This window comes from Dermacentor albipictus, chromosome 1, assembly GCF_038994185.2.
Source record: "Dermacentor albipictus isolate Rhodes 1998 colony chromosome 1, USDA_Dalb.pri_finalv2, whole genome shotgun sequence".
In the NCBI taxonomy this organism is placed as follows: Eukaryota; Metazoa; Arthropoda; class Arachnida; order Ixodida; family Ixodidae; genus Dermacentor; species Dermacentor albipictus.
Genome location: NC_091821.1, coordinates 411,207,658 through 411,232,778, shown reverse-complemented (window position 1 = coordinate 411,232,778; position 25,121 = coordinate 411,207,658).

Here is a 25,121-nt window from a genome sequence, read left to right as displayed (position 1 = left end):
TGCCGAGCATGTGTGCGTAGGTAAACCCAGGCATCACGCAGAAACGAGGCTGTGGAAAACAACAGATAAAGAAATTCGACTGCTGTACAGAGGGTGTGGTATATCTGACGGACTGGGCGATGTCTGAAGGAAATAATAAAGGAGCATGACTACAATATTTCGAGAGCAGTCGTCGGGCACCTTGGAATTCATTGTAGAGATTACGGATGCCAGCCAATCTTTGAGAAGTGCACGATTTTGAGCAAAGAGGGCAGCCAAATTACGCAAGAGATTATCGAAGCCACCTAGACTGCACGCCTGCGAAGTATGTGCATAAGTATGCTGTCTGTTTACGTCAGTGGAAAATAAATAGATTTCATCGCACCTTAATCTAAAATTTCGTATTCTCGTTGTTTATATTTATTGCAATGTCGAGCGCCGCCAAATGATCATGTGGCTTGGTATTGGTGAGACGTCCTTTTTGTAAAAATAATTTTGCATTTTTATTGCACTTACTCTTTGAGTATCTTGTATTCATTTCACTGACGAGGGAATAAATGGATAGTTGCAAGTCGCTCTCGGCTGTGTGTGCTTCTCTTCTGTGTATCCAGCCAAGGTATTGCGCAATCGTACTTCTTATACACTGTGTTTGCACCTTTCTCATTGCTAATTCGACATAATCGTAAAGGTGTTCTCTTTCTTCATCATCATGACTGGAGGTTGGAGCGTTTGAGCTTGTACTGCCTTTACACTATCCCTCCTGTTCAGTCTTATTACCACGACTGCTACCCGCTCGTTAGTGCTGCAGAATTAATCAATATTGCCGGCTACGTCCTCATGGATTAGTGATCTCACCCCGTATTCTCTCTTATCTGTGGGACCTCTTTAGCGTAGTACGCGACCGTTAGTCAGCAGCTTCACCAGTTCTTACAAACTTACTAAGATCAATATTATCCGAGGTAATTCCTGATAATTCATCAAAGAGTACTGCTAAGCTAGCCTCACACGAGAGCCTTCGCATGGGAAACGTTGCCAGGTTCATATTTCAGTGGCGACCTGTCCGGGTCCAGAGGATCTTAGCACCCTCTGCCCCGTCGTAGGTCTGACCGCCGCCTTGGTCAGTTAATCCGTAGCAGCGGGATACTGAGGGCCATGGGTTAACTTCAAGAGTCAGGAGGGGGGTAGCGGCCGGATGCTGCACCAGTGATGAAATTCCTGCTCTGATGAGGGAGTGTCTTTGTTGAAGCTTAGTCGGACTTCCTAATTTGGTTGCACCTGGGCTCGTATAGCCTCAGTGGCTCCCGGCAAATTTTTTTGCTCATCTCAGGCGCCACTCCAAGCTTGTAAATATAGTTTACTCGAAGAAGATTCGAACGTACCACCTGTGGGTTAGAAGCTCGGTGTTCTACTTCTGCTCAGCGTCTCCACCAGTTTCGTGCACTGATGTATGTATAACCCAGGAAGTTCTGGCCATCTGCACTCAGACTAAAGCGGAGAAATATATATATATATATATATATTTATATATATATATATATATATATATATATATATATATATATATATATATATATATATATATATATATATTACCGATGGCACTACGTAGTACGTTTCAATCACAACTGCAAATAATTTTCCCTGTGCTTTCCATCAATTCATTATTTGATGGCTCGGCATAGTTTGGCCCCTCGGTTTCTCGTTTTGTTGATTCCATATAGGGGGTCCCGACTACGGCAGGTTTGATGACTTGACGCAGCAACGACGGTTCATTATTCAGCCTCCTGATTATGCAAATCCCATACTGCGTGGTGCAATCGGCAAAACGGATGCTCCGCATGTACCGCGATGGCCTGAGTGGCTGTGGGTAACAGTAAACTAACTCGTAACTTGAGCCAAACATTAAATATATGGAAATGCCACGTAGCAGAACCAAACCAAGGTAAAGTTGTTAACCGTTGCTTGGAAATATTCCGCTTATATTTTGCATTCCACGTATTTAGATAATTAGTCCTAATTAAATTATCAACTTCTAAATTATTATTGTTAGTAGAAATGTCAATGAGAAAACTGTAGAGCGACATGAGAACTTCCCGACAAAGCTTTCTGTTGCTCAGTACGGGCTACATAGAAGTGTTTTTCCGAGCGTGAAAGAAGCACGCGAACAGTCGCAATATTGCCGCGCGACTGCAGGCTCTAGGCACTTTGCGTATGCTCTCGGGCTTCTGTCACGCTCGAAAAAACACTGTTTTCTTACCAAAACTTTTTTGCCTTGGTATTCAGGTTCATATTCGCTAATCTTCTAAACATTTACTCTTTTCTCCAAAGCTCTGAAATTTATTGTTTAAATCTGTTTAAAAATTTTGCCGAAAAGCAAACTGTAGCGAAAGTGAAGCAGAGTTTTAGGGAAGACGGCAGCACATCCAATCACGAATAGTCCCACTTGTTCTCCCTGTAGAAGAATGAAATATGCAGAAAGTTACGCAGCACCATGACACACCTGACGGGTAACTATTGCTTCATACTTGACTGTGGCGTTTGCAACCAGCTATTAAGGAGTACTTTAGGCACATGGGCACATACAAAAATCGTGCCGCATAGCTACAATATCACCTCTGTACTACTCATCTTATTCTCGTAAAGACGATAGAGGCTCTGTGACAACATCCCTGTTGCAGAAGACACATATTTATGGAAACTACTAGACATCAATTTAATCGAGCTGTTCTATGTAAGCCTAATACACTGTTTGTTCTTCAAATGCGTGGCTATTGCCATTAAACAGTATTCACGTTCACAGTGTTGAGGTAACGCTTAAACAGACCTTTTTTGTGGATTAGGATAACTAAAGTGTGTAAGATGGATGCCCGCCATAAACATAACTTGCTGCGCTCCTGGATGAAGGTTGAAAACCATGCGGGGCATTTACACTACAGATCTGATGTGCCGACATTTAAGCTCAAAAAACGCATTCATTTGCTCTCAGCATCTCCCGCATCACTCGCTTACACTAGTGATTCCAAAAAAAGAACAAAAAGCAACAACCAGGACGAGGGAAGATCCACACAGAGGTAGGCGGTAACACAGGGCGTTGATCTAAGTGCACTTCCATCTTATCCGATGCAGCAGAAACCATGGCTTCAAAGCAGGTCTATTCTAAAGCTAGCGTTCTCTTTCTAATCCTACTTATGAAAGTACTACTCTTTGCAGTGAAGTGCAAGGATCCGGGGTCTGGCTCGGTGCCACACCAACCTTGCGGAAATGTTTTGCGGTGTAGCCGAGAAGGGAATGCAATGTGCAGAAAAGGGGTTCTGAAATGCAAATAAGGAGAGGTTTCTACGAGCACGTTTTTTTGTGACACGTCGGGGAGGGGTGACACGGCGACGGCGAGTGCTTCTCCTTTGGCCGACCCTGCCGAGAACTTCATGAAAGATGCCGCTCTTTTGTAGACTGCGAAACGCGATGCCGGCTGAATAGCGTTGGAGGAAACTTTCTCTCCGCATCTTCAGTGGCGTTGCTTGTAGAATCCTCTGTTTTCTTTAACGTGCGATGTTATTCCTGCTTTAACCACTATCATATCCTTGCTTTGCTGCTATCCTCCCCAACTTCTGAGAAAAAAAGTACTACCGAAGTGGGTGGAAGTAAAGCGGACACCACACGTCACCTTCACGAATGACGTCATTTGGGTGGACAAGATAAAGTATCGTTCGAAGTGGGAATTCTCTAAACAGAAAGCATGGACCTTTAGCAATGACGATTTCGAAACAGATGTGGCTTCCGTAAGAAAGCGCTGGGTGTCACTGTTGTCGTATACTTATAGTAGGCATACAAAATACAAAGTGCGTTTACATGTACATATACAGAGTACGTATACGAAAATACTAGAATGAAAAGCACGTGTAGCATACCCGAATAACTCAACCAGGCCAGGTGACCATTTGTCACCGCCCTGTTTCAAAGGGGATGCCAGTAAATGCTGGTCATTATCATCATAGTCATCATCATCATTCTTGTCAAGCAGACATGGCCCCCTTTAAGAAGCGGGTTTCGCGGAAGGGTTGCCTTGCAAAGCTATACCTATAAACATGAAATGACACCGTAATTCAGTTTTTCAAAACTACCCGTTGTTAGTCTGCGCTCATCCATGTTTTTTTTACCTCGTCCCTGATCGTTTGCGTCATTCTTCGTTGAGTATGGATTACCGACACGCCCAACCGTCAGTACATCTAATTCATCAATAGGAGGGAGGCGGTTATAAACGACTTAGTAGTTATCCCTTAACATTTCCCTTTCATTCATGCTGTGCATGAAATACTTATATTCCCTCATAAAAGTCCTTATTCCTACTTTTTGTTTTCTTTGACCTGTTAAGAAAGATTATTCAAGAGCTCTGGCTCATTAGTTACCTCGGCATACAATAAATAATCGTTTTGATATCTAACGAAAAGTTGATCATCTTCCCTTTAAGCGTTAAACAATTTCAATTACAGAAAGAAATACTTTCTGACACTTAGAGGCAACTGGATAACCAGCGGCTGTCCATGCAGGTGCAAGTCGAACACTCTTCTTAGCGCTCCTCGGCCCACGAGGCAGTGAAGTTCCTTATGGGGCTTCTCGAGCGTAACTGACCTGTGTGAACGCCTGTGACTGCGTGGTGTTGTCTGAGCGTGACCTCGAATTCAGCACGTCTCTTTTCTCTCTCACTCCCCATTTCTCTCAGACTCTTTTATTTTCTATCCCACTTGATCTTTCTCGCAGTTTGGAGTATCAGACCAGAGTCTTTGTTCCTGGCTAACATCTTCAGCTTATTGCTCTCTTTATACCCCCTCCTTCAATACACCTCAATACATTTCAAATGGTGCCATACAATAAAAAAAGGGATGATGCAGGAGCTGGATTCACATAACTGTGCAGTGCTAGAAGGCAAGAAGTTGCAGCGAGAACCCTTAATAATTTGAATCAATTCCCATTTGAACAACAATATGAACTATCGCCAAAAGTGTGAGTTACCCATGTGTACCTATTATGTACTCCTGCTCCCGAAAGTGATTGCTGGTGTGCCTTCTTTTAAGCTAGTCTCAGTAGGTTTTTCTATAAAGCATAGTCAATATCTTTTTCTTTTTTTGTTTACATTTAAGCGATAGCTTTCATTTTGTTGGAGAGCCCACGATTGTTGCCCCTTGGAAGTGCTTAGGTGTGATCAGAAAATACTATGTAATGCTCATTGCTCTGTTTAATAGCAGACAAAGCAATGTCCTTTTTTCCTTTTTTTACCTATGCTTAGTACATGTGCTGGAGATTTTGGTCGCGATTCGGCAAAGTTGGAGGATTTAAGTTAGAACTTCGGCCGCGGTGCTGAAGGCTGCACTTCTTCAATAAAACTATCAAGGCCCCATAACGGCCAAGTAGCAGGGCCACCCTTCACAAAAATATCTTAAGCTATATTTGCCAGCCAATCTTGATGCTAGACATAATATTACCGAGAGCGTATTGCCAATTAGATATAGTACTTACGAACGAGAACATTTGGGAATTCGGTTCCGGATTGGGAGCTCGCTTATGTAGCGTTATCGCAATGTTTACGGCAGCACTTGTGCAGCTGCGTACGTAAACTTCCACTAAACGCTGGAGGGCCATCTGTTTGAATGTGGGCCTGCATTGAAGAACACCGGCATTAAGTAGCTGCAGCATGTTTAGGTGGAGCTCCCACCGACGCAGAGAACGAGGGAACGCTGAGTTCGGTGCTCTCAGCCAGCGCCTTGGTGCCGGGGGCCAAAGAAGAGGAAAATAAAGATGGGCGGCGTGTGCTCGATGCGCAAGTACGGCACGTGCAGTTCGATTCTAGAAACCTGCTACGCTGGTCCTCTTGTTATGGCCCTCCTCTGTGACCCCTCCGTTCTCGACAAACGTATTGTCTACTAACAACCGACAGCTGCTTGACTTTACAAGGTTTCGAACATGACACCTCACACATGCGAATTGATAATTTAATTTTATACATTTTAGGGGACCATTGCAGCTGGTCATAAGTGTGCGCTACTAAAATTTCTACACTGTTGAGGTATTGAAAGAGCTGAGTATTATGCCGAGCTGCATTGAATGCAAAGCGCAGAGGAGGAGGAATAAACTTTTATTTTGGAAACAGTATTCCGGAGTAAGCCCCGGTTCTACTCTGGGTGGGAGGTCTCCTCATTCCAGGAAGCCTCTGGCCTTCGCTGCCTCCTTGGCCCTGGCGACGAGGCGTCGTTGTTGTTCCAGGTCCTCGGAGACGAGCTTGGCCTCCCACGTTTCTATGAGGTCTTCGCTTTGTCTGACATTGTAACAATCTCTCAGTGAAGGCAATGCGTCTTTGTCTAGATGCCATGGACATTCGATGATCAGGTGCGCTAAGGTGTCCGGTACGCCGCACATTGGGCAGTGGTATTCTTGCAGCGTTGGGTATAGTGTATGCATGATGATTCCGTGAATGTAAGTATTACTTTGCAGTCTTCTGAGTGTAGTGCGTTATTCTTTGTTGAGCTTTGGGTGAGGTGGTGGGTACAACCTACGTTCCAGCCTGTGATGTTGAAGGATCCCTGAGTACGTGATGGGTACGGTCTCTGCCTCCGCTGACGCAGACCGGGCGTCTCGAGAGTAGGATGAGTTGGCCTGGCAGGTGTGGCCTCGGGCCGCTTCGTTCCCCTCCAGACCCTCGTGCCCAGGAACCCATGCCACGCAGGTGCAGGGGATCGGAGTACTGCGGTGCTTCAAGATCTTCAGTGCTTCTGTCGACACGTGACCCTTGGCGTAGTTCCTGACGGCTGCTTGAGAATCAGAGAACATGACAGCTGCGTCCATGCACGTCGTAGTTCTAGGGCGATCGCCGTCTCTTCTGCAGTCTCGGGGTTTTGTGCATGGACTGTGGCAGACGCTAGCTCTCTTCCCTGAGAATCTACGACACTCAGGGCGTAAGCGTTTCTTTGCGGGTATTTGGCTGCGTCGGTGTATCTGGTGTCCGGATCTTGCCTGTGCCTTTGCCGTAGAGCATTCACTCGGGCTTGTCTTCTGTCCTTGTGGTACGTGGGGTGCATGTTGCGTGGAATTGGGGCTATGCACAGGGATTTGCGGAGGTTTGAAGGAATTCTTTCTTTTTGGTCTGTGGTGGCTATAAAGGTTTCACCGTAGTTCAGCCGTTGCAGCACTAATCTTCCGGTGGGCGAGAACTTCAGTCGTTCTAATTGACTGGCTTTGTGAGCTTCAGCTAGTTCTTGCCAGGTGTTGTGTACGCTCAACTTGAGAAGTCTTGTAGTCGAAGCCATAGATGGTAGGCCCAGGGCGATTTTGATGGCTTTCCGTATTTGAATGTTAATTTTTTCTACCTCTACATTATTCAGCGCGAGGTTGGGCGTGCCGTATGTTATTCAACTGGTGAGGAGTGCTTGCCTCACGCGTAGCGTGTCTTGTTCTTTAAGTCCAGTTCTATGGCTTGCAACTCTCCTGACGAGATGCGTGAGCTGTGATAGCGTTCGCTGTAGTCGCGGGAGTGTGGCCGCCCCGGACCAGTTTCGCTTTTTTGAGCAATTTCGCTAAGAGTAACACCAAAACCATTTTTTTGACACTGCATATTAGAAGGCATGACAAATGTTTTTAATATTAACAAGACTCAAGATATGAACGGCCGGCTGTTTTCTTCATTTTTGCTTTTTCAAGTAAGCTAAAAGGTACGCTCCCTGGAAAAAACAACACTTTTTGATTTTTTATTCCTCTACCATAAGAAACTCCTGCTCTGATTCCGTCCTGCGTCGACTGTTGTATTGCTTTTCTACAAACGTGAAGTCCAAGACTTCTCTGTTTCAAAATAATAACGCGTTTGCAATACTATTTTTTCCGCGGTACTCAATGGCTATTTCGACGCTCATCCGGCCCACTGCTCTTGTTCGGTAGCAATTCCGTGCAGCCCTCCATGTTGCAAATCACTACTCAGCTCAGCGAAGCTGTCTCCGACAGTCTGTTTAGAAACTTAGCAGACAAAACAAGAAAATTCAGAAGAATTGAGGGACCCTAGCAGAATCGCTACACAATTTTCGGTGAAGCTGCTTTTTTTCCCTATCAATTAACTGCTAAAAAAATCAGTTTACCGAGCTGCTATGCTATGAGAATTTCAGTTACCTCTAATTAAATCGCATGCTTGCCCATTTGAAACCTTTGCCGCACATAGCGTTTTCGAGCACTTGTTAATAAACTTTTGAAAAGGGAGTAATTTATCTACACACATTTTACTTCTCAAGAACAATGGCCACACGGTCTGGCTTCCCTTTTCTTCCCCTCTATATTTCATTTCGGCTGCGCTCGCAGTTCTGAAAGTGCAACGGGAGAATTATTGTTTTTGAAAACAACCTTAGAACACTCTGCATAGCTTCCATACATAAGTTATTGATAATGCCGTAGTTAGTCAGCACACTTTGAACTTTGCCTGCACATTACCTAAAACGTACCCACAAATTTGAAGAAGAATAAGCAAGGTGCCTTTTTTAGTTCGGGAGAAAGCTACAAGGAGCCTCGTTTAACGCGTAAAGTAAACAAAAAGACGGAGGTTCAGTAATCACTTGATACTTTTTTAATTAAGTGCGCTACACGAAGAACTTAACGAGACCCCTATTACAAGGAAATTTAAACTTGATGTCACGTAGAGTTATCTAATTGGCAAATATAGTTGAAAAATGGCTGTGACACTTGTGAACACTTGAGTAAGATTTTTTTTTTTCTGCAAGGGCTGCATTTGATCTACAAGCGAAGATTGGCGGTAGATTTTTCATCGCTTTCACAACATTACAGGCCGGTGGCATTTATGCTTCCACAAGCGAAATCAGATAAATTCTCCACCGGCAATAGCAACCCTCACGTTGCTCCGGATCGCTTTCAATCGTAATTTAATGATGTGACAGCATTAAGGGCCCCGTGTCGCAGAAAGTCCGGCATCGGCGTCGGCGCCCAGCATCGGATGTCGCTTCAGGCAAAAAATACTTCTGAACCACTCATACCTAGGCCCTCCATGTGGCGCAAGAAAGTTGCCGAACTAATTGTATTTCTCAAGCTGAAATACATAGAAAAATCGTAAAGTACGACTTACACACAACCTATATACATAATAGTGTGGAATTGTAACTTGAATATACAAGAAAACACTATTCAGTTACGCGAAAAACTCAAACAAACCCTTTTTTTCAGCACTTCTGTCATACATAGACCGGCCACGGCGCCCGCCATTTGCCTGCGCCGGCGAGTGAATTTCGCCGATCCGTGAGTCCATGGAGCGGTGCGCCCGTTTCCTTGGGACACTTCCATATGGCGCTCGCCTACGTCGAATCATGACCCACGCAAGAGGCCGCGTTTCTACCAGAAAGCCCTCCTTCGTACATAGCGTTCGCCGTGAGCGTTTCGCGGTGAACTATACGTTTACGTACGCTACAGTTGCCGGGAAGCTTGAGAAGCAGTCAGGGATCTTTGAACGCTATCGCGTTTCACTCTTAAAGGCCAAGCTTAAGCGTCTTCTAATTTATTGCAAAGGGCCCAATTAAACCACACGCATTAAAGTTCGCCTTGACATCACGCATTAGCAGGCCCTTATAGCCACTAAAGATAAACAAGGTGCCTCATCTCGTTCGCTGGGAACAACGGGAGAAGTTTGTATAACGCAAAGAAAGGCCGAAAGAACAAGCGTCTAATATATGTTTGTAATCCTCCTAATTGAGCCAGCAATGTTAACATTTTGCGACACATTCCACTTAACATGACGCTCATTTTTATTGATATAACATTTGTGCAATGCATGAGTTTTCTTGGACATTGGAAAGCTTAGCTGGTAAATGCCGCGTTACACTTTCTAACCTTTGTTTTATGGAATTTCGTTTGTGTGTGTGTCTGCAAAAGCTGTGTATGATCCAGGGGCACTTAACTTCGTGCACAAATTCCCCATAGTCGTTAGCCCCATTTCGCTAAGTTATGGTCATGTGGACATTTGTGCTTATGACGAGGCAGCGTGGTGAATTTGGGGCCACTCTTGAAGGACGCCGATAACTCTCCGCAGCATTTACATACGTAATTAATTGAAAATGCCGCCAATAAGCCAAACATCTGAAACTTCGCCCAGAGAGGTGCGCATTATGATCCACATTTCTGGTCAGAAACACAGTAGTGAATGAGGAAGAGACAGTGAGAGAGAGAGAAAGAAACACAGAGAAAAGGTTACAGAACGGTAGAAACGTTAGTCAGAGATAGTAGTGGGCTGGCTACCCTGTACAGGATAAAGCAGTGAACAAAAAAGGAATGCAAAGAGTAAGGAACACAAACAAAGCAAGTCACGCACTCAATCCAGGAGTTGCACGCAGCGTTCCCAAATTATGTTACGTAGGCTCGCAGAACATAGGAAGCTGAACAGGGAAGGTGATATGTGGAACGTGTCCATAACGTTATGCAATGCAACCTGTTAGGAGCTTAGCAAGATTCAGTGCTCGAATTAATTCATGGGCAATAGTGGAAAGACAAGCGTCAGGCAGATTCCTTTATCAGCACAACTGCATATTACCGCGACAGTGTTAATGGCGCCATAACGCAGAAAATCCGGCGTCGCCACTTGGCGTACAGCGTTCGCCGTAGCTTCGGCGAAAAGAATTTCGAACCACGCATAGACAGACACGCAGGACCTTAATTTGTTGCAAGGCAGTTGCTGAACTAATTGAATTTCTTAAGAAAAGATACGTAGAAAATTCGTAATGTACGACTTACAGACAACCTAGAGACATGATAGCATCGTATTGTAATTTGAATATACGAGAAAACAATTATTTTGTTACGCGAAAACCAAAACAAAGACCCCAAACCCTTTTTCCAGCGTTTCTACCATTCACAGAGCGGCCATGGTCTCCGAGATTTGCGTGCGCAAAACTCAATGGCCATAAATCGGCGCGCCCAGTTCCTTGCACTATCTTCAGATTGCGCTCGCCTCTGCCGCATTGAGGCCCATGCAAGAGGCCGCGTTTCTACCAAAGAGCTCGCCTTCATGCATGCACAGCGTTCGCCGCCAACGTTTCTCGGTAAACATTATGGTTACATAAGCTGCAGTTGCCGGGAAGAGTGAGAAGCACTCGGTGACCTTTGAATGCTATCGCGTTCCGCTCTTGAAGGTGAAGCTTAATGGTCGTTCAACTTCTATGCTCACTAATTCCTGTCACCGTCATTGGAATCCAATTACAAGAGTAGCGTGTGACGAAAATATTGAATATGAAATAACTAGCGCATATTAGAAAAATTTTGACGACTGCACTTCACTATAATCACTCAATTTTGTTCCTTTTCAGCATCGGGTGCATCTTAAGTGCTAGATATGTTTCCCGTGCACAAGAACTTAGAGTATGGCCTAACAGTAATGTAATTCTGTTACGTAAAATGCCGAGACTTCAGCTCGCACGTACAGGCACGGCCACTGCTAACGGCAACAGGGAAGCATTGACAGCGCTCAGCGGACATCGCAACTGGCGCCTTGTGAAGCAATGGAAGATGGCTCACCATAGCAGACGACTGACCGGGCTTTTCGCCAATAGCTTTGGTGGCGCCTTCACCGGAAGACTTTCTTAGGCGCTTGTGTTTTCGCTAGCCTGTACATGGTCGCCTATATGCTATTCCGCATGGGGAGGGAATATATATATATAGATTAGGTATTTAAATGCTAAATGAACTCTAATGCGTTGCATTGAAACTGACGGTGATAAAAAATGAACTTTATTCATTCTAATAGGTACTATACGATTAAACTGGGTCTGACTGAAGGAAGGGAGGAAAGAATGGAGAAGGAAAGGCAGGGACGTTAACCAGTTTAGCTTAACCGGCTGGCTACCCTACACATGGGAGCGCGATGGAGGGATGAAAGATGAGGAGGAGGAGAGAGAGAGAGAGCACATAGCACAGCACACACATCGTCAGTTACAGTCCGCCACTCTTGCGTGTTACGTGTCATCACTGTCCCAGCCGCTTGTCCAAGCCCGTCTCTTTCAAAAACTGAAGTAGTCCCTTGATCCCCTTCAGCTGCTATGTCTTCTGTCGGCGATATTTGAAAATAATTTCAACTGACAATGGTCTATTGTCAAGGTGCGCTAGAACAGCGGCCAGGGTCTATCTCTGAACATTATATTCAGGACAGTAGCACAAAATGTGTTCTAGTGTCTCCTCGCAAAGACAGGCATTTCAGAGAGCGTTGTCAGCCATTCCAATGCGAAATGAGTAAGATTTCGTGAATGCCACCCTTAGAAGGAGTATGGCTCCAGCTACTCAATTTAACTGCTACAGAACAGATGTACTTAAAAAATAAACACACGTAGCACCTTTTAAAGATATTGCAGCTGACCAATTTGCCACAGATAAGAAAAGAGCAAGTCTAAAGCCTGCTGCTGCCTAAAAAGGCAAGAAATGGGACCTTGTGTTCTCCTCAGCATCACCGGTGCCCGACTTATGTGGTCCATTTGGTTTTTTATAAAATGTTATATCTTCTCCATAGGCTGGCCTTTCTAACAGAATATTATTCAACCTATGTATAGACACGTATGCGTGTTGTCTTGATGGTGGGCCCTTCATGTGCGACTGGGTGTTGAGCCCGGCACCTGGTAATCATCGCTTAGCGGGCTTTTCAATTCGTGTGAATAATAAAAAGAAACTAAATAGAATACAAGAAATACAACGTAGATGTATGGTAACGCACAAGTAGAGATTTGGCTTGATTCTTAATCTTCGAATATCAAACAAAATACAGAAGGTAAGGTAGAAGCTAAGCGCATACGTTGTACTAAGCATTCAAGTTCGATTTCTAATATTCGTGCTGAACAAGGTTCCGTTTACCTCCGCCACATGGTCACGATTAAGCAGAGCATGAGGCGGTCGTCAGCTGAAGAGGTGGTCGGACGCTGAAGCAGCGGAGAGAGGCGAACTGAATGGACATGAGAAACCTATAGTTTTAGGTTCTTTGGTGCTATCGCAATAGAACCCTCTCGGAAGCAACGGCAGTGAGCGCACGTATTGCATATTAAGAGCGAGACAGAGAAAAGAAAGGTACAATTTAAGAGGCGAGTTTCCTGTCTGCTTGTCTGCTACCCTGCAATGGGGTGGGAAGAAATTATGTGAAGAGAGGATAGAAAAACCGATACTTTCCTTTTTAATTATGAAAGGCGTTTCCATCAGACGCTTTCACCTAGGCCAGCGGATGACAAGTACACACTTTCAGCAACTTCAGTTATGTTAAGTCTCATCAACGCGATAGAGTTACTTGTGCCAAAAATATTTTCTGGAGAGTGCAGTGCACACGACGTCACTTTAGCTACAGGCGAAAAGGCAACAGGGAGCAGCGCTACAGGCAGGCTTCGGGAAGGCCATGCATAGCGATCGATCGCGCGTGATTCTCGGCAATCACACACTAACCTCGAGACCCTGCTGGACGGACGTGCGTTGAAAACAAGCAGCGAGAAGTGCGGAGTCGTGAGGAATGCTAAGAAGGCCAGAGGCGTCCCGAAGAGGAAATCTGGTTAGGCCGGAGGGACGCCCTGTGAGCGCGCACCGCAGCTGGCGCTGCGCTTTGATGCCCCACGGAGAAGGCAGGCGAAACAGCGCTCCTGTTTGCTGACCTCCGATTAGCCGCAGAAGCCTCTGCTACATGTGTTTGTTTTTTTGTGGTTGTTTTGAGGACTTTTGTTAGGACGAGCAGGCACCCGCCCCTAGCTCTGTCCTTTGCGTTATCTACGCAACTAGTCGCTCCTTCTTTGTACAGAAATACAAAGCTTGACCCCGCTTCCGCAACACTTGCTCTTTGCTGGGAATTTGCCTGACATGATGCTTATCTAAGACAAGAGAAAGGCAGAACCGCACGTATACCATGATGCGTGGAAAGAAGCTAGGATCGGTAACAACGACAATTGTTGTTGAATGGTCTCTTGTGGTAGTAATGACGTTCATTGCTTAAGCCGGAGCCCGCGGGATCAAATCCCGGGCGCGGCAGACGCATTTCGATATGGACAAAATGCACAAACGACTGCAGTGCGCCTCATAACTATATCGGAGTTTTGGCACATATAACCACAGAATTTATTATTTACTTTTATTGCTTCATGACAGCTGAAGTTTAGGTTGCTTGAGTTGCCATATTATAATCGGTTTTTTGATGCACACCTACGTCATTTTTTTTTTCAAATGCGCGATTCACGGTTCCACGGCCCTTCTTTCTTTGTGCACCGCGCCACTCTCCAGTGTCCGTCATATTGCTTCAACTGCTAGTTCAAAATTCTGTTTTGTAAGAGTGCCTCAGTTTTCAATATTTACTTTAATAAATGTACATTTAAGAAGTGCTGGTCTTATTAACGTCAAATGCTGCGAGCGATACAATACAGTTAGCTTTAGGCGTAGCGCCAACTATTTAGGGCACATCTGTTACTAAATGATACCAGGTATTCTCGCTGCATAACACAAAATACGAAACTAAAGGCAAGACAGCTACGTTGGATTCGAAAAGTGTTCACTTATGCCTTTCATGGCTTGGATGTTTGAAGAAACTGAAAAACTAGGTGGCACAGATAATTTACTAGAATGCGCGAATGATGTCCTTCAGTGTTGTCATTTTTATGTGCAAGAACAACATCGTAAAATCAAGAACAACTTCGTTTAGTGTTTTTAGCAAATTATGTTCCACGATTTTCGAACGCATCCCGTTGTTTCTTCTTATATTACAAAACTTTTCCTATTTTTGTTACACCTAGATGAAAAAAAGTGCCTGCCACTGTTGAAGGTTGACGAAATATCTTTCTTCTATAGTCCTTTCAATAAAAAAAAAACCTGCACGCGAAGCTGATTTATGTTTCTATTATTAAAGCATCTAAATGTTGCGCAGCGTTTACGTTCTCACGCAACTTAAAATCCCGTCAACCTACAGCGCACGCTACCCCTTCGCGTTTGTGCACGTATCGACGCTACGCTGTGCGCATGTCACATCGCGTGCCTCCTAGCGCGCTAGCACGAGTTCATAGGGTATTTTTCCGCTGCATGCTACTAAGTGCTCATGTGGCTCACAACGTAAGCCGTGAACAGGGTCAACCTGCAAAATATGCATAGGTCGAGCTGCTACGAGCGAATTGCAAACTTCAGCTGGGCTGAATATAGACAACTGCCGCCCCTGCCACTTGTTAACCATACTTTGAACTTCTGCAACTTCCGCTGACCAGCGAGCATTGATATTGCAATATTGAGAGAGGCACGCCTAAGTACTCGAAGTCTTGCCTCCACTGAATACCCGAGAAATGAGTTGGCATCGTGCACCATAGACCGAACAATAATCCTCAGCTCTTCTCAAAATTGGCTGCTGCGCCAGATGTTGAGCAGAACTGTTGCGTTTAGGCAAGGGAAGTCTCTGCAAGTCTTTGTCAGGACATCTTTGAGCACGTCCCTGTCAGTACATAAGAAGGCTATGTCATCTGCGCAGGCATGTACCCGAACCTCATTGGATAACAGTTTGAATCCGTGAAAGGTATGATCCTTCAGAATTCGGGCGCTAAGTGGTTCTAAGTACAAAGCGAATAATACAGGGAACAAGGAATAATGTTGCCTTAGCGATGCTCTGAGGTATATAGATTCGGATAGACAACCATTAAGCATTATTAGCCTTATATTGCCATTCGCTTAAAAGATGGTGATTCCTTTAAAAAGAACAGACCCAGTGTTTATGGGCTCTAATACACAAAACAAGAAGTAATTATTGACTTTATCAAATGCTTTCGGCAAATCAACCTGAACTATTGTGACCTGACCCCATACTTTCTGCTACATACTCTACCACAGACCGCGCAACGTGGATTTTTGTCTGGATGGATCTTCCTCTAATGCCACATGTTTGATGGTCGCCCACCACTAATCGAATTACGCCTTGAAGGCGACAAATTAATCTCTTCGTAAATATTTCGTAATCAACGCTGCAAAGTGATATGCGGCGATATCGTTAAATTTTCTGCAATTTAGTTGTATCGCTGATTTTTGGGATAAGTACTCTGTGCCCTTGACAGAGGGTGGCGGGTAGGTATGCAATCCTGTAAGCTTCTTCGTACACTTTAAGCCGGAAGTTTGTGTCCCTCTTTCTCTCTCGTCCATACTTGTATGGGCGTCCTTTCGCAGTTTGCCCCGACAATCACTCTCTGCGCTGGCTTGTCAACCTTCGTGACCCGTGCAGCCGTCTTCAGCGCTGGGCACATCGGCTAGAGCAATACAGCTTCACCGTTTTTTGTAAGACTAGTCGGGGACACGCTCACGCAGATTTTCTCGAGAATGTATCACTCAGCTCAAGGGCCTGTGACGCAGGCAACATCAATCATCTTGTTACTTATGTGTCGCAGAATTTTTTCAGATGCGCCATCTGTGCATCTGTGGGCGCGTTCTCATAGTACTACTAGTCCTCGCAAAACAAAGGACCTTGCTCCAAAAGGGTAAACAAGTGCCAATGGAACAAGAAGGTTGGTGCAGTACAGAGCGGAGAAAACCCCACAGTGTGCATTTTTTCCACGCTTGGTGAGCTGCATAGATACCTTGCGAACACGCAAGATGAACGTGAGATGATACGTGAAGGTATAAAGAGCAAGATACAAGCAATGTCAGTATCGTAAGAACTATAAAGCTGACATTAAGCTATCGTCTGTGGTTTGTATCACACTATATTTACGCCAATTTGCTCTTACAAAGTTGATGTCTGTCAAGCCTAACGTTATTGAAAATTGGTAATCGTTCATTTCCCGACTGTACACTGCATATTGAGTGGACGCCAACACTGAGCTTAACAGCATGTGTTATTTTCTTCTATTTTGTGTGATACGTGCAAAGAGAGAACGTTGTGAAAGAACCGAGGTTGAAGAAGCGGAGCTTCTTGCGCTAGATAGCAAGGCCCCAACCAGTGGCTGCGACCACAAATCGGGGTGGCGGAAATGCATGTGCTTATTGGAAAAAAAGAACTCGAAATCGCTCTGCCTATAGCTAAGCATCATTTAACATATAAAACGCTTTTAACACGGTAGAGATAAGGAATGAAATGAAAGGTTCGCTGGTCCATTTATGAATCCGCTGCCAACAGCTTAGAGAAAGCGTGCATGTTCGTTCTCAATATTTATTGAGGGCAACTATTGACCCTAAGCGTTCATCCTGTCGGTTGTTCGACCTATGATACCCTTCGCGAAGGATGAAACATATCTGCTCTCTATATTTTAGCAGCACCCCCCTCAATTTCCTCAGGGCGTCTGAAGCCACCTCAAGTGTACCTTACTGTTAAGGGGATAACGAAAAAGCAGGGCCACTCAAGAATGGTTTTAAAGGAGACAGCGTTGTTGCCATTAAGCAGGACGTATGCAAATCTAACACAGCAATAGTAGCAGACGACTTTGATTTACGGACTCCGCAGTTTACAATATTCTATTATCCCTTCACTACTCCTTGCAGAGCTGCCCCACTCTACCGCAAGAGCTATGACCGTCACCGTGGTCGCTGCTAGTAGCCCCCATCAAGCATGCCAGTGGGTTCAGACAACTCGACTCAATATCGAATTCATGGAACCAGTTAGGCTCCGACCCCAGCAATCTGGACTAGGAGTTGTTTATTAATAATGCGTTCCTCAATCCCTCCCTCCCTCCCAAGGAGTCGCTGTTGTTCCGGCCGCGCTAGACACAAACACGTTTAAAGTTAACGATGCCAAATCCTACAGAGCTCAGAGCCCTATGACTTGCTGTAGAATGCGTCGAGCTCATTCTACAGCAGCTCTTCAGAAGAGTTCACCCCTCTCTCGACAAGAGTCGCTGTTGTTTCGGCCACGCTAGACTCGATCGTGTTTAAAGCTAACGACGCCAAAGTCTACAGAGCTCAGAGCCCTACGAGCTGCTGCAGAATGCATCTTGTATCCACTACTACGCTAATGAATCATATTTTACGGCTCTCAGACAGCCCGTGGAGGTTCGGAATCTACCCTACATCACAAGACTCGTGAGCAGTTCGTATCTGAGAAAAACGAAAGGATTGGTTAGCTCAAAGGTAGGATCAAGTTCAATATAACCGAACGAAATTGATGGCGTGCTTTAGTCTATTACACTCTGATATTTGTTTATTACTGTTCAAGTTCAAGGGTACGTGTCAGTTAAGTCCCGAACATATAAAAGCGAAGCAACAAGGGCCTTGTCAGATCGAGGACAGCGCGTACTGAGGGGGAAGAAATTGGAAAGCGGCAGATTTTGCGGCTAAACTATGCTAAAACACGCGGTTAAAAAAAACTGAAACGAACGGAGCTCTGGAAGGAAAAACTTGCAGATCCATAAAAAAAATGATCCAACACATGCAATCAACACACTTCCCCGTGACATTACCTACAGACAAATTACCCGCGAGGTATTGTTGAAGCTACACTGTTAGAACGCACGTAGTTGATAATACGTATACCTATGACCGAAGGCATCTCATGGTCCAGGGATTACAGTTTACAACGGTTTACTTCATTTTCCTCTTTCTCTATTGTCATAAAGCACGAAGCGAATGTCCGATCTCAGTGATAACGGTGGCGCGAGACACGTGTACATCCTGAACGTGTTTTGCAAGCAGGCATCACTCACATTGTAAATTAATTTAGTTATTAAGTGTTATGTTGGCGCTTGCAGCACAATAAGCAGAAATACTGGCCAGCTGTCCCCATTTAATACGATCCTACTTTAAGTGCAGTGCTTGTCCCTGTACATTACTGCGGCCCTTCTGGTAAATGCATGCGTTAGCGTTTACGGCTCTCTCTATTTCCAAGGCCTAATTCGGTCTCAAACTGAACATGGCAGCCTGCTTACTTCGACAGATAAGGAATCCGGCTCCGCCTATGGGCGGCTTGTGAAACAATCCCAGACATGGGGGCAGGCCCACTAAATAGCGCCCGACAACGCACAGAGACAGCCTGACAAGCACTTGCAAAGCATTTGGAAAAAGCATTTTCTCTTGTCGGCTTTGTCATCAGCTTAAGAAAAGCAGGGCTTAGGGGTTGTCTTTTCTGTTTTCCTTTTTTTATTTGTTTCGGCGCAGACCAAGCTGCAAAAAAAAAACGAACCAAGTAAACAACTGTACAGCATTAGGAAATCGTGTCCGGCCTGCAATGTTAAGCAGTAGATCGAGAGGAGAGGTAAAATAAAAACAATACCAGGAGAACAGGCTACAAGCACTGGAGTCAAGACACGAATGAAAGAACACAGCGCGGTCAGAAGACCTAATGTCACAAAGAGAAAAACTTGTACTGGGCGGATAACAGGGGGTTTTACCGAAAGCGTTCAAGAAGCGCTCTGGTTCCCCGGGTACCGATGGGGATGACAGAGATTGAAGTGCACCATTTGAAGGGTGCAGTGAACATTTGTTATATGAGAGTTAGGAGCATTTCTTAAAATAGTAACAAAAGACGAACAGTTAGTAGAAGCGGGAACACAACATACTCAATCTCGCATTATCTGTACACTTATTCAGTCCCACGTGATTCAGTCCGTACATATGTAGTAGAACAGCAGTCAGTGCTGAAAATTGCCCCATCGTTGCGACACGAAAGGAGAGTCAAGATGAAACAGGATGAGGAGCAAGTAAAAGTTATATAAGGTGATGAAATAGAGATATGCGCTGGACATATATGTATAAGCTTTACAAATGGCACAATAAGAGCTGGGTGCCGATGAAGAATGCTCCTTATTTTTTGCTTCCTTCCAATACCTCACTATGACATCAAATGAGGTTGAAAACGTAGCCGTTCGGGGCTCGTGGATGCATCACTACAATGCACATATTAGTGGAAGATACGCATTCATACTGTACCACTTGAACGAATTTCAAAACTAAGCCGAACCCCATGGTTATTGCGGCATCAGAAATGAACTACAACGCACACACTTAGTTAGGGACAGATGCAGGCACCTGTAGTCTTCGATATGGGCAGACCGAGTTCCAATAAGGGAATGCTACAAGAGCCCTCCATCATGGCGAGGAAAATTCGGGAGGCCCAAATGCATGGTGCTGAATGCTTTTCTACATGTTGTGGGGTCTGATGTGGGATATCTCACACCGTACTCTTGGGACAAAGGAACGACAACACAGTAGTGCAAACAATCACAAGGGCATTTATTGCACCTTTCATAGATCAATGCCTGCTAGCCGAGTTGCTATCCACAAAACATGCCGATGGGCGCGCGACAAATCTAGAAGTCCGACTCACCGCGTCCTCGCGAGCGAATATGTTCCATGCGAATACGCTCCATGCTGGATCCCAACGCCTGGTCGTTCGCGTGTATAGTCACGCGAATCGTGGCGCGTTCGAAGGCGGCCACGCGAGGCGGTCTCGCAGATGCATCGGTCGCCGCGCGCGCGGAATGTCCGCGCTGTTCGGCGACCCGCCGGGGAAGAGCGTTGCTGCACGGGCAGCACGTCTGTCCCGCTGGCTGTCTAGAACCCAAGAGAGCGCGCCTTGTCTTTCCCGAACCCAAGTAACCGCGCAGCGGCGCGACATCTCTCGCACTGCGCCTGTACCATTCCGACCGCCGCATATGCGGCGAAGCCGCACTACAGGAGACGCGCTATGCGGGAAAAACATCAGGAGAGGCGCGAGGGTCGCGCATCCCCACATCCCCCCAACCTTAAATCACTTCTTATTCCGGCGAAACATGTGACACGGTCTAACATTAACCCGTGCTTCGCGAACAGGGTGGTACATGCAACAGTGGTCGCGCTGAGGAAATGTCCACACGCTGTCCATAGCATGTGAGCCGACATTGTCCTCGGGTGCACCGCCGGCGTCCGCCGGTCACAGCAGCAGCTTTGCAGACTCGACGGCACGATTCCAGGCCAGGACTCTGGAAACGACGACGCAGTAGTCGGTACGAGCAAGCGTCGCTCGCGCCGACTCGCCCTGCTGGCGGGAGCCGCAGTAGCTGTCGGTGACCGCCGGCTCTTTTGTCCGCCGCCGAGGGTTGTGAGCTGGATACAGGAGGCCGCCGAAGTCGCCGCGCCGAACTGGCCACAGCATCACCATCGCCCGGGGTGGCTCGTTCGTAGTCCGGGGCAGCAGCGCAGACGATGTGCACGTGACGGCAAACCAGGGATGACTCCAATCACACTGCGTAAACTCAACACACTCGGCGAACACTAAAGTAGTGCAAGGGAGAGGAATTATGCATGCGCATCGCCCACGTGGTACGATGTTCAACTCGGCTAGCAAAAAATCGGACAGCTACTCAGATGCTAAGTTCACGTGGACGAAGCTCGCTTTCTTGAGTCGAACGAGTAATTTCAATTCGTGCGAGGCTAAATAGAATGAGGGAAGCAACTTGCAACACCTCAACGCCACGGTCCACCAGGTTGTGTCCCTCCACGTGCGACAGCCAGCTTCGTAAAGCCTTAGGCCTAAAGCGTCGCTACCCTGACAACAACCGGCATCCAAAAACAACACCCAAAATGAGCGCAAAACAGGCAGCCGCGAGGAGACGTCAGCTCTGTGAGGTGGTCCTACTCCGCTCGGTGCACACAGCATCCGAGTTGACGGCGCCCACCGTCCCAGACGGTGTCGGAGCGCCCGGTGCCAGGCCGCAATACCAGTCAGCCCATAGCGGCACCCGTGGCCAGCGGCCACCCGGCTCCCAGAGCCGCGACTTCATCAGTCAAAGAGATAGGAGAAGCTATTTACATAAGAAATTCGGACCACCCACGAGACTTCCGTACTCACTCGCTTCAGGCTTGCCACTGCTCCGCGGGCGCTCAGCCTCGCTCTCCCAGGATGCAGACCACGTGGCTCTCGTACCAACGAATGCCATTAAAAAGACACTTGCGAAAAGGCTTAGTATGTTGACATGTTCAAACACACTACAGCCACCGTCACCTCGCTCAAGAAAGCACGCCGCTGACGCTAGCGATCAAAATCCACGCTAGGCCTACGCTTCGGTTCAAACAAAAGTCTCGAACGAAGCAACACTTAAAATTATCGTCCGATGCCCCAAGAGTCCCACGTTGGGCAGCCAGATGTGGGGTCTGATGTGGGATATCTCACACCGTACTCTTGGGACAAAGGAACGACAACACAGTAGTGCAAACAATCACAAGGGCATTTATTGCACCTTTCATAGATCAATGCCTGCTAACCGAGTTGCTATCCACAAAACATGCCGGCGCGCGACAAATCTAGAAGTCCGACTCACCGCGTCCTCGCGAGCGAATATGTTCCATGCGAATACGCTCCATGCTGGATCCCAACGCCTGGTCGTTCGCGTGTATAGTCACGCGAATCGTGGCGCGTTCGAAGGCGGCCACGCGAGGCGGTCTCGCAGATGCATCGGTCGCCGCGCGCGCGGAATGTCCGCGCTGTTCGGTGACCCGCCGGGGAAGAGCGTTGCTGCACGTGCAGCACGTCTGTCCCGCTGGCTGTCTCGAACCCAAGAGAGCGCGCCTTGTCTTTCCCGAACCCAAGTAACCGCGCAGCGGCGCGACATCTCTCGCACTGCGCCTGTACCATTCCGACCGCCGCGTATGCGGCGAAGCCGCTCTACAGGAGACGCGCTATGCGGGAAAAACATCAGGAGAGGCGCGAGGGTCGCGCATCCCCACAATGTTGAACGCCATTTACGAGAGGGTGATTCACCATTATTCCCTTTTTAGGAAAGCGTTATGCAAGACTACTTCAGACGAATGACAGATGGCCAATGTCATAAATGCTTCGAACGGCAGCATGCTTTCCGTAGTGCATTCCCTTAAACTATGTAATTTTTTATTTTTGGTTATGTTATGTTTTTATTTTTGGTTATGTTGTGTTTTGGTTATCACTGCTTACAGAAGAACGTGTCAGTGCGATGGGCGTAAAATCTCTCATTGTGTCAAAACATATTAAACGCAAGGCACATGGTTGTTTTCGATCAAGAAAACTAGCGTGACGTGAGTGATATGATTCATACGGGGGCAAAATGCATCTTCTGAAAGCGTTAAAAGTTAAGATGAACTGCTAAAAAAATAAAATAAGCAAAAGAGCAGATACGTAGCAGATACCATCGACTATGATTCTCAATATAAATAAATAGACGAAGGCTTCTAGAAAGATATTCGCTTTGTTAGAAAAAAAAAAAGATGACATTCAAGCATATCTTTCTTCCAGCGACAATATTTTGGTAATGTTTGTTGCGTTTGGCTCCGTAATTTCGTAGAAAACGGAGTCTTTAACAAACACACCTGTAGTGGTATGATAGGTGGACATACATATAAGCCAATTCGTGGAATCTGTGTTGTGTCCATCACACAATTGCCGGCGGGCAAGGCCAGCACCTCTTAGATAGCTAGCCTGTGCAGGCTGGCTGCTTTATGGCGCCATGCTACTTGGACCGAAGTTTGCATTGCCAAGCCCCGCCAGACAAAAGCGTTGACGTCTATATCACCGCGGCTTACTCGGGAGTGTCCCCATTAGATGCTATGACAGTCGGGAAATTATTGCATGATGTCACAGGTCAGAGGGCATCAGCCTTGTGCTATCTAGGAGGTGTTAGGAAGGCGCCTGCTATCCTCCTCTCCCGCAGGCGCCCCAGTGGGAGAAGGGTTGTACTTATCAAGCACTCCCCCACAGTACCTTAGCCTTCAAACGTGACAGCACGCGAGACTCAAAGATCTCTACTTGGCGTTTCTCGACGAGGGCCCACCGTGACTCGGTTGGGCTAAAGCAGGGCGCTATAACGTAAAGGTATACCAATCTTTTCTATTCCAATTCGGCAATGAGCCCTCCGCGATTGGCCAAAAACTTTTTTGGGCCACCGCTACTTCGCCTGTCTGTCATGCGACGTCACGAAAACCGCGATAGCTCCCTATCTGATATGACGTGCACACACTGATTATGCATGATTGGACTGAACAAAAGAAAAATAGTTATTTCTGATTCGACGCCTTTTCGTCATTAGTTCTCTGCTATTGGACGAAAGTTTTCGGGCTGCATCCACGTCACCTGTCTCTCACGCAGCGTCACAAAACCGCGAAAGCTCATCGCTTTAAAGCGCCAGGTACGTGTGAAAGATGCATTAATATGCCTAATGAAACTTTTTTCTCTCAATAGCCAAACACTGCTCCGTTCCAAACAGAATAAAAGATGGCTGCCGTAGATCGCTCAGGCCCTGGCTACTCGCACCTGCCGTAAAGCTTGGATTTATTTACGTATAATAAAGCTCTTTGTGCGACCGGGTAACGTTTGCGAGAAGTTTCAGCACGTTTACGACATCGCTCTGCGAACTCTTCCTTGCCGAAGATCCGTTTTAGCGGCATTCTTAACCTTCCGTTGCATGCCGCCGCGATTTTGACCAGCCACTGCAAGCTAAGTCAGGGAAAGTGGACCAACCACAAAGGCCGACACCACCCTCTTCATCCCGTTATCTATTTTCAGTGTGCTGGCTCGGCCCAATCAAAACCCTCTTCACTTGAGCGTGCTGCTAGCATTCTGGCAGCCAATTACAAACGAAAAACCGCTCAACGTAGGGAATATTAACTACTTTGAAAACAAAGAAATGTCACCTCTTATGAACCAGGAGAGCGTTTGATCGGGCTGCTCAGGCATCGCTGCTGGTAACCACTCGATGCGTGCGTCGGCGGTTACGGAAAGTTGACGTCAAAAGATCGGACTAAAAATATATTGGAATAGTTTTACGTTATAATGCCCCAGGTGCCCTTTGCTCCTGTGGTGCGAGTACGAGTACCGACCACCATAAAAACGGGTGAAAGAGAAAAAGAATGTCATTCACTTTGAAAAAGAAAAGGGCCTTTGCCACTGGCGGAACTCGCCATATATGCAATTATGCCGGAACTCTTGCCTTGGTTAAGGAGTGTCGCCACACCTCAGGTAGCAGACCCGATGGCAGACAAGCATGCGACCAAACGACGTGCCGCCTACCTCACAACAGTGGGCAATCCACTCTCTATACCGTCGCTTCCACCTAAGGCATTCACACGGCGAGAATCAGTCTTGCTTCGAAGAATTCAAACAGGCACCCTCTTTACTCCTCACTTGTTCAACCGTTTCCACAGGGCTGGCACACCACCACCCGTAAGTAGGTTCTGTTATATGTGCCCATTGTCGTGCTGAT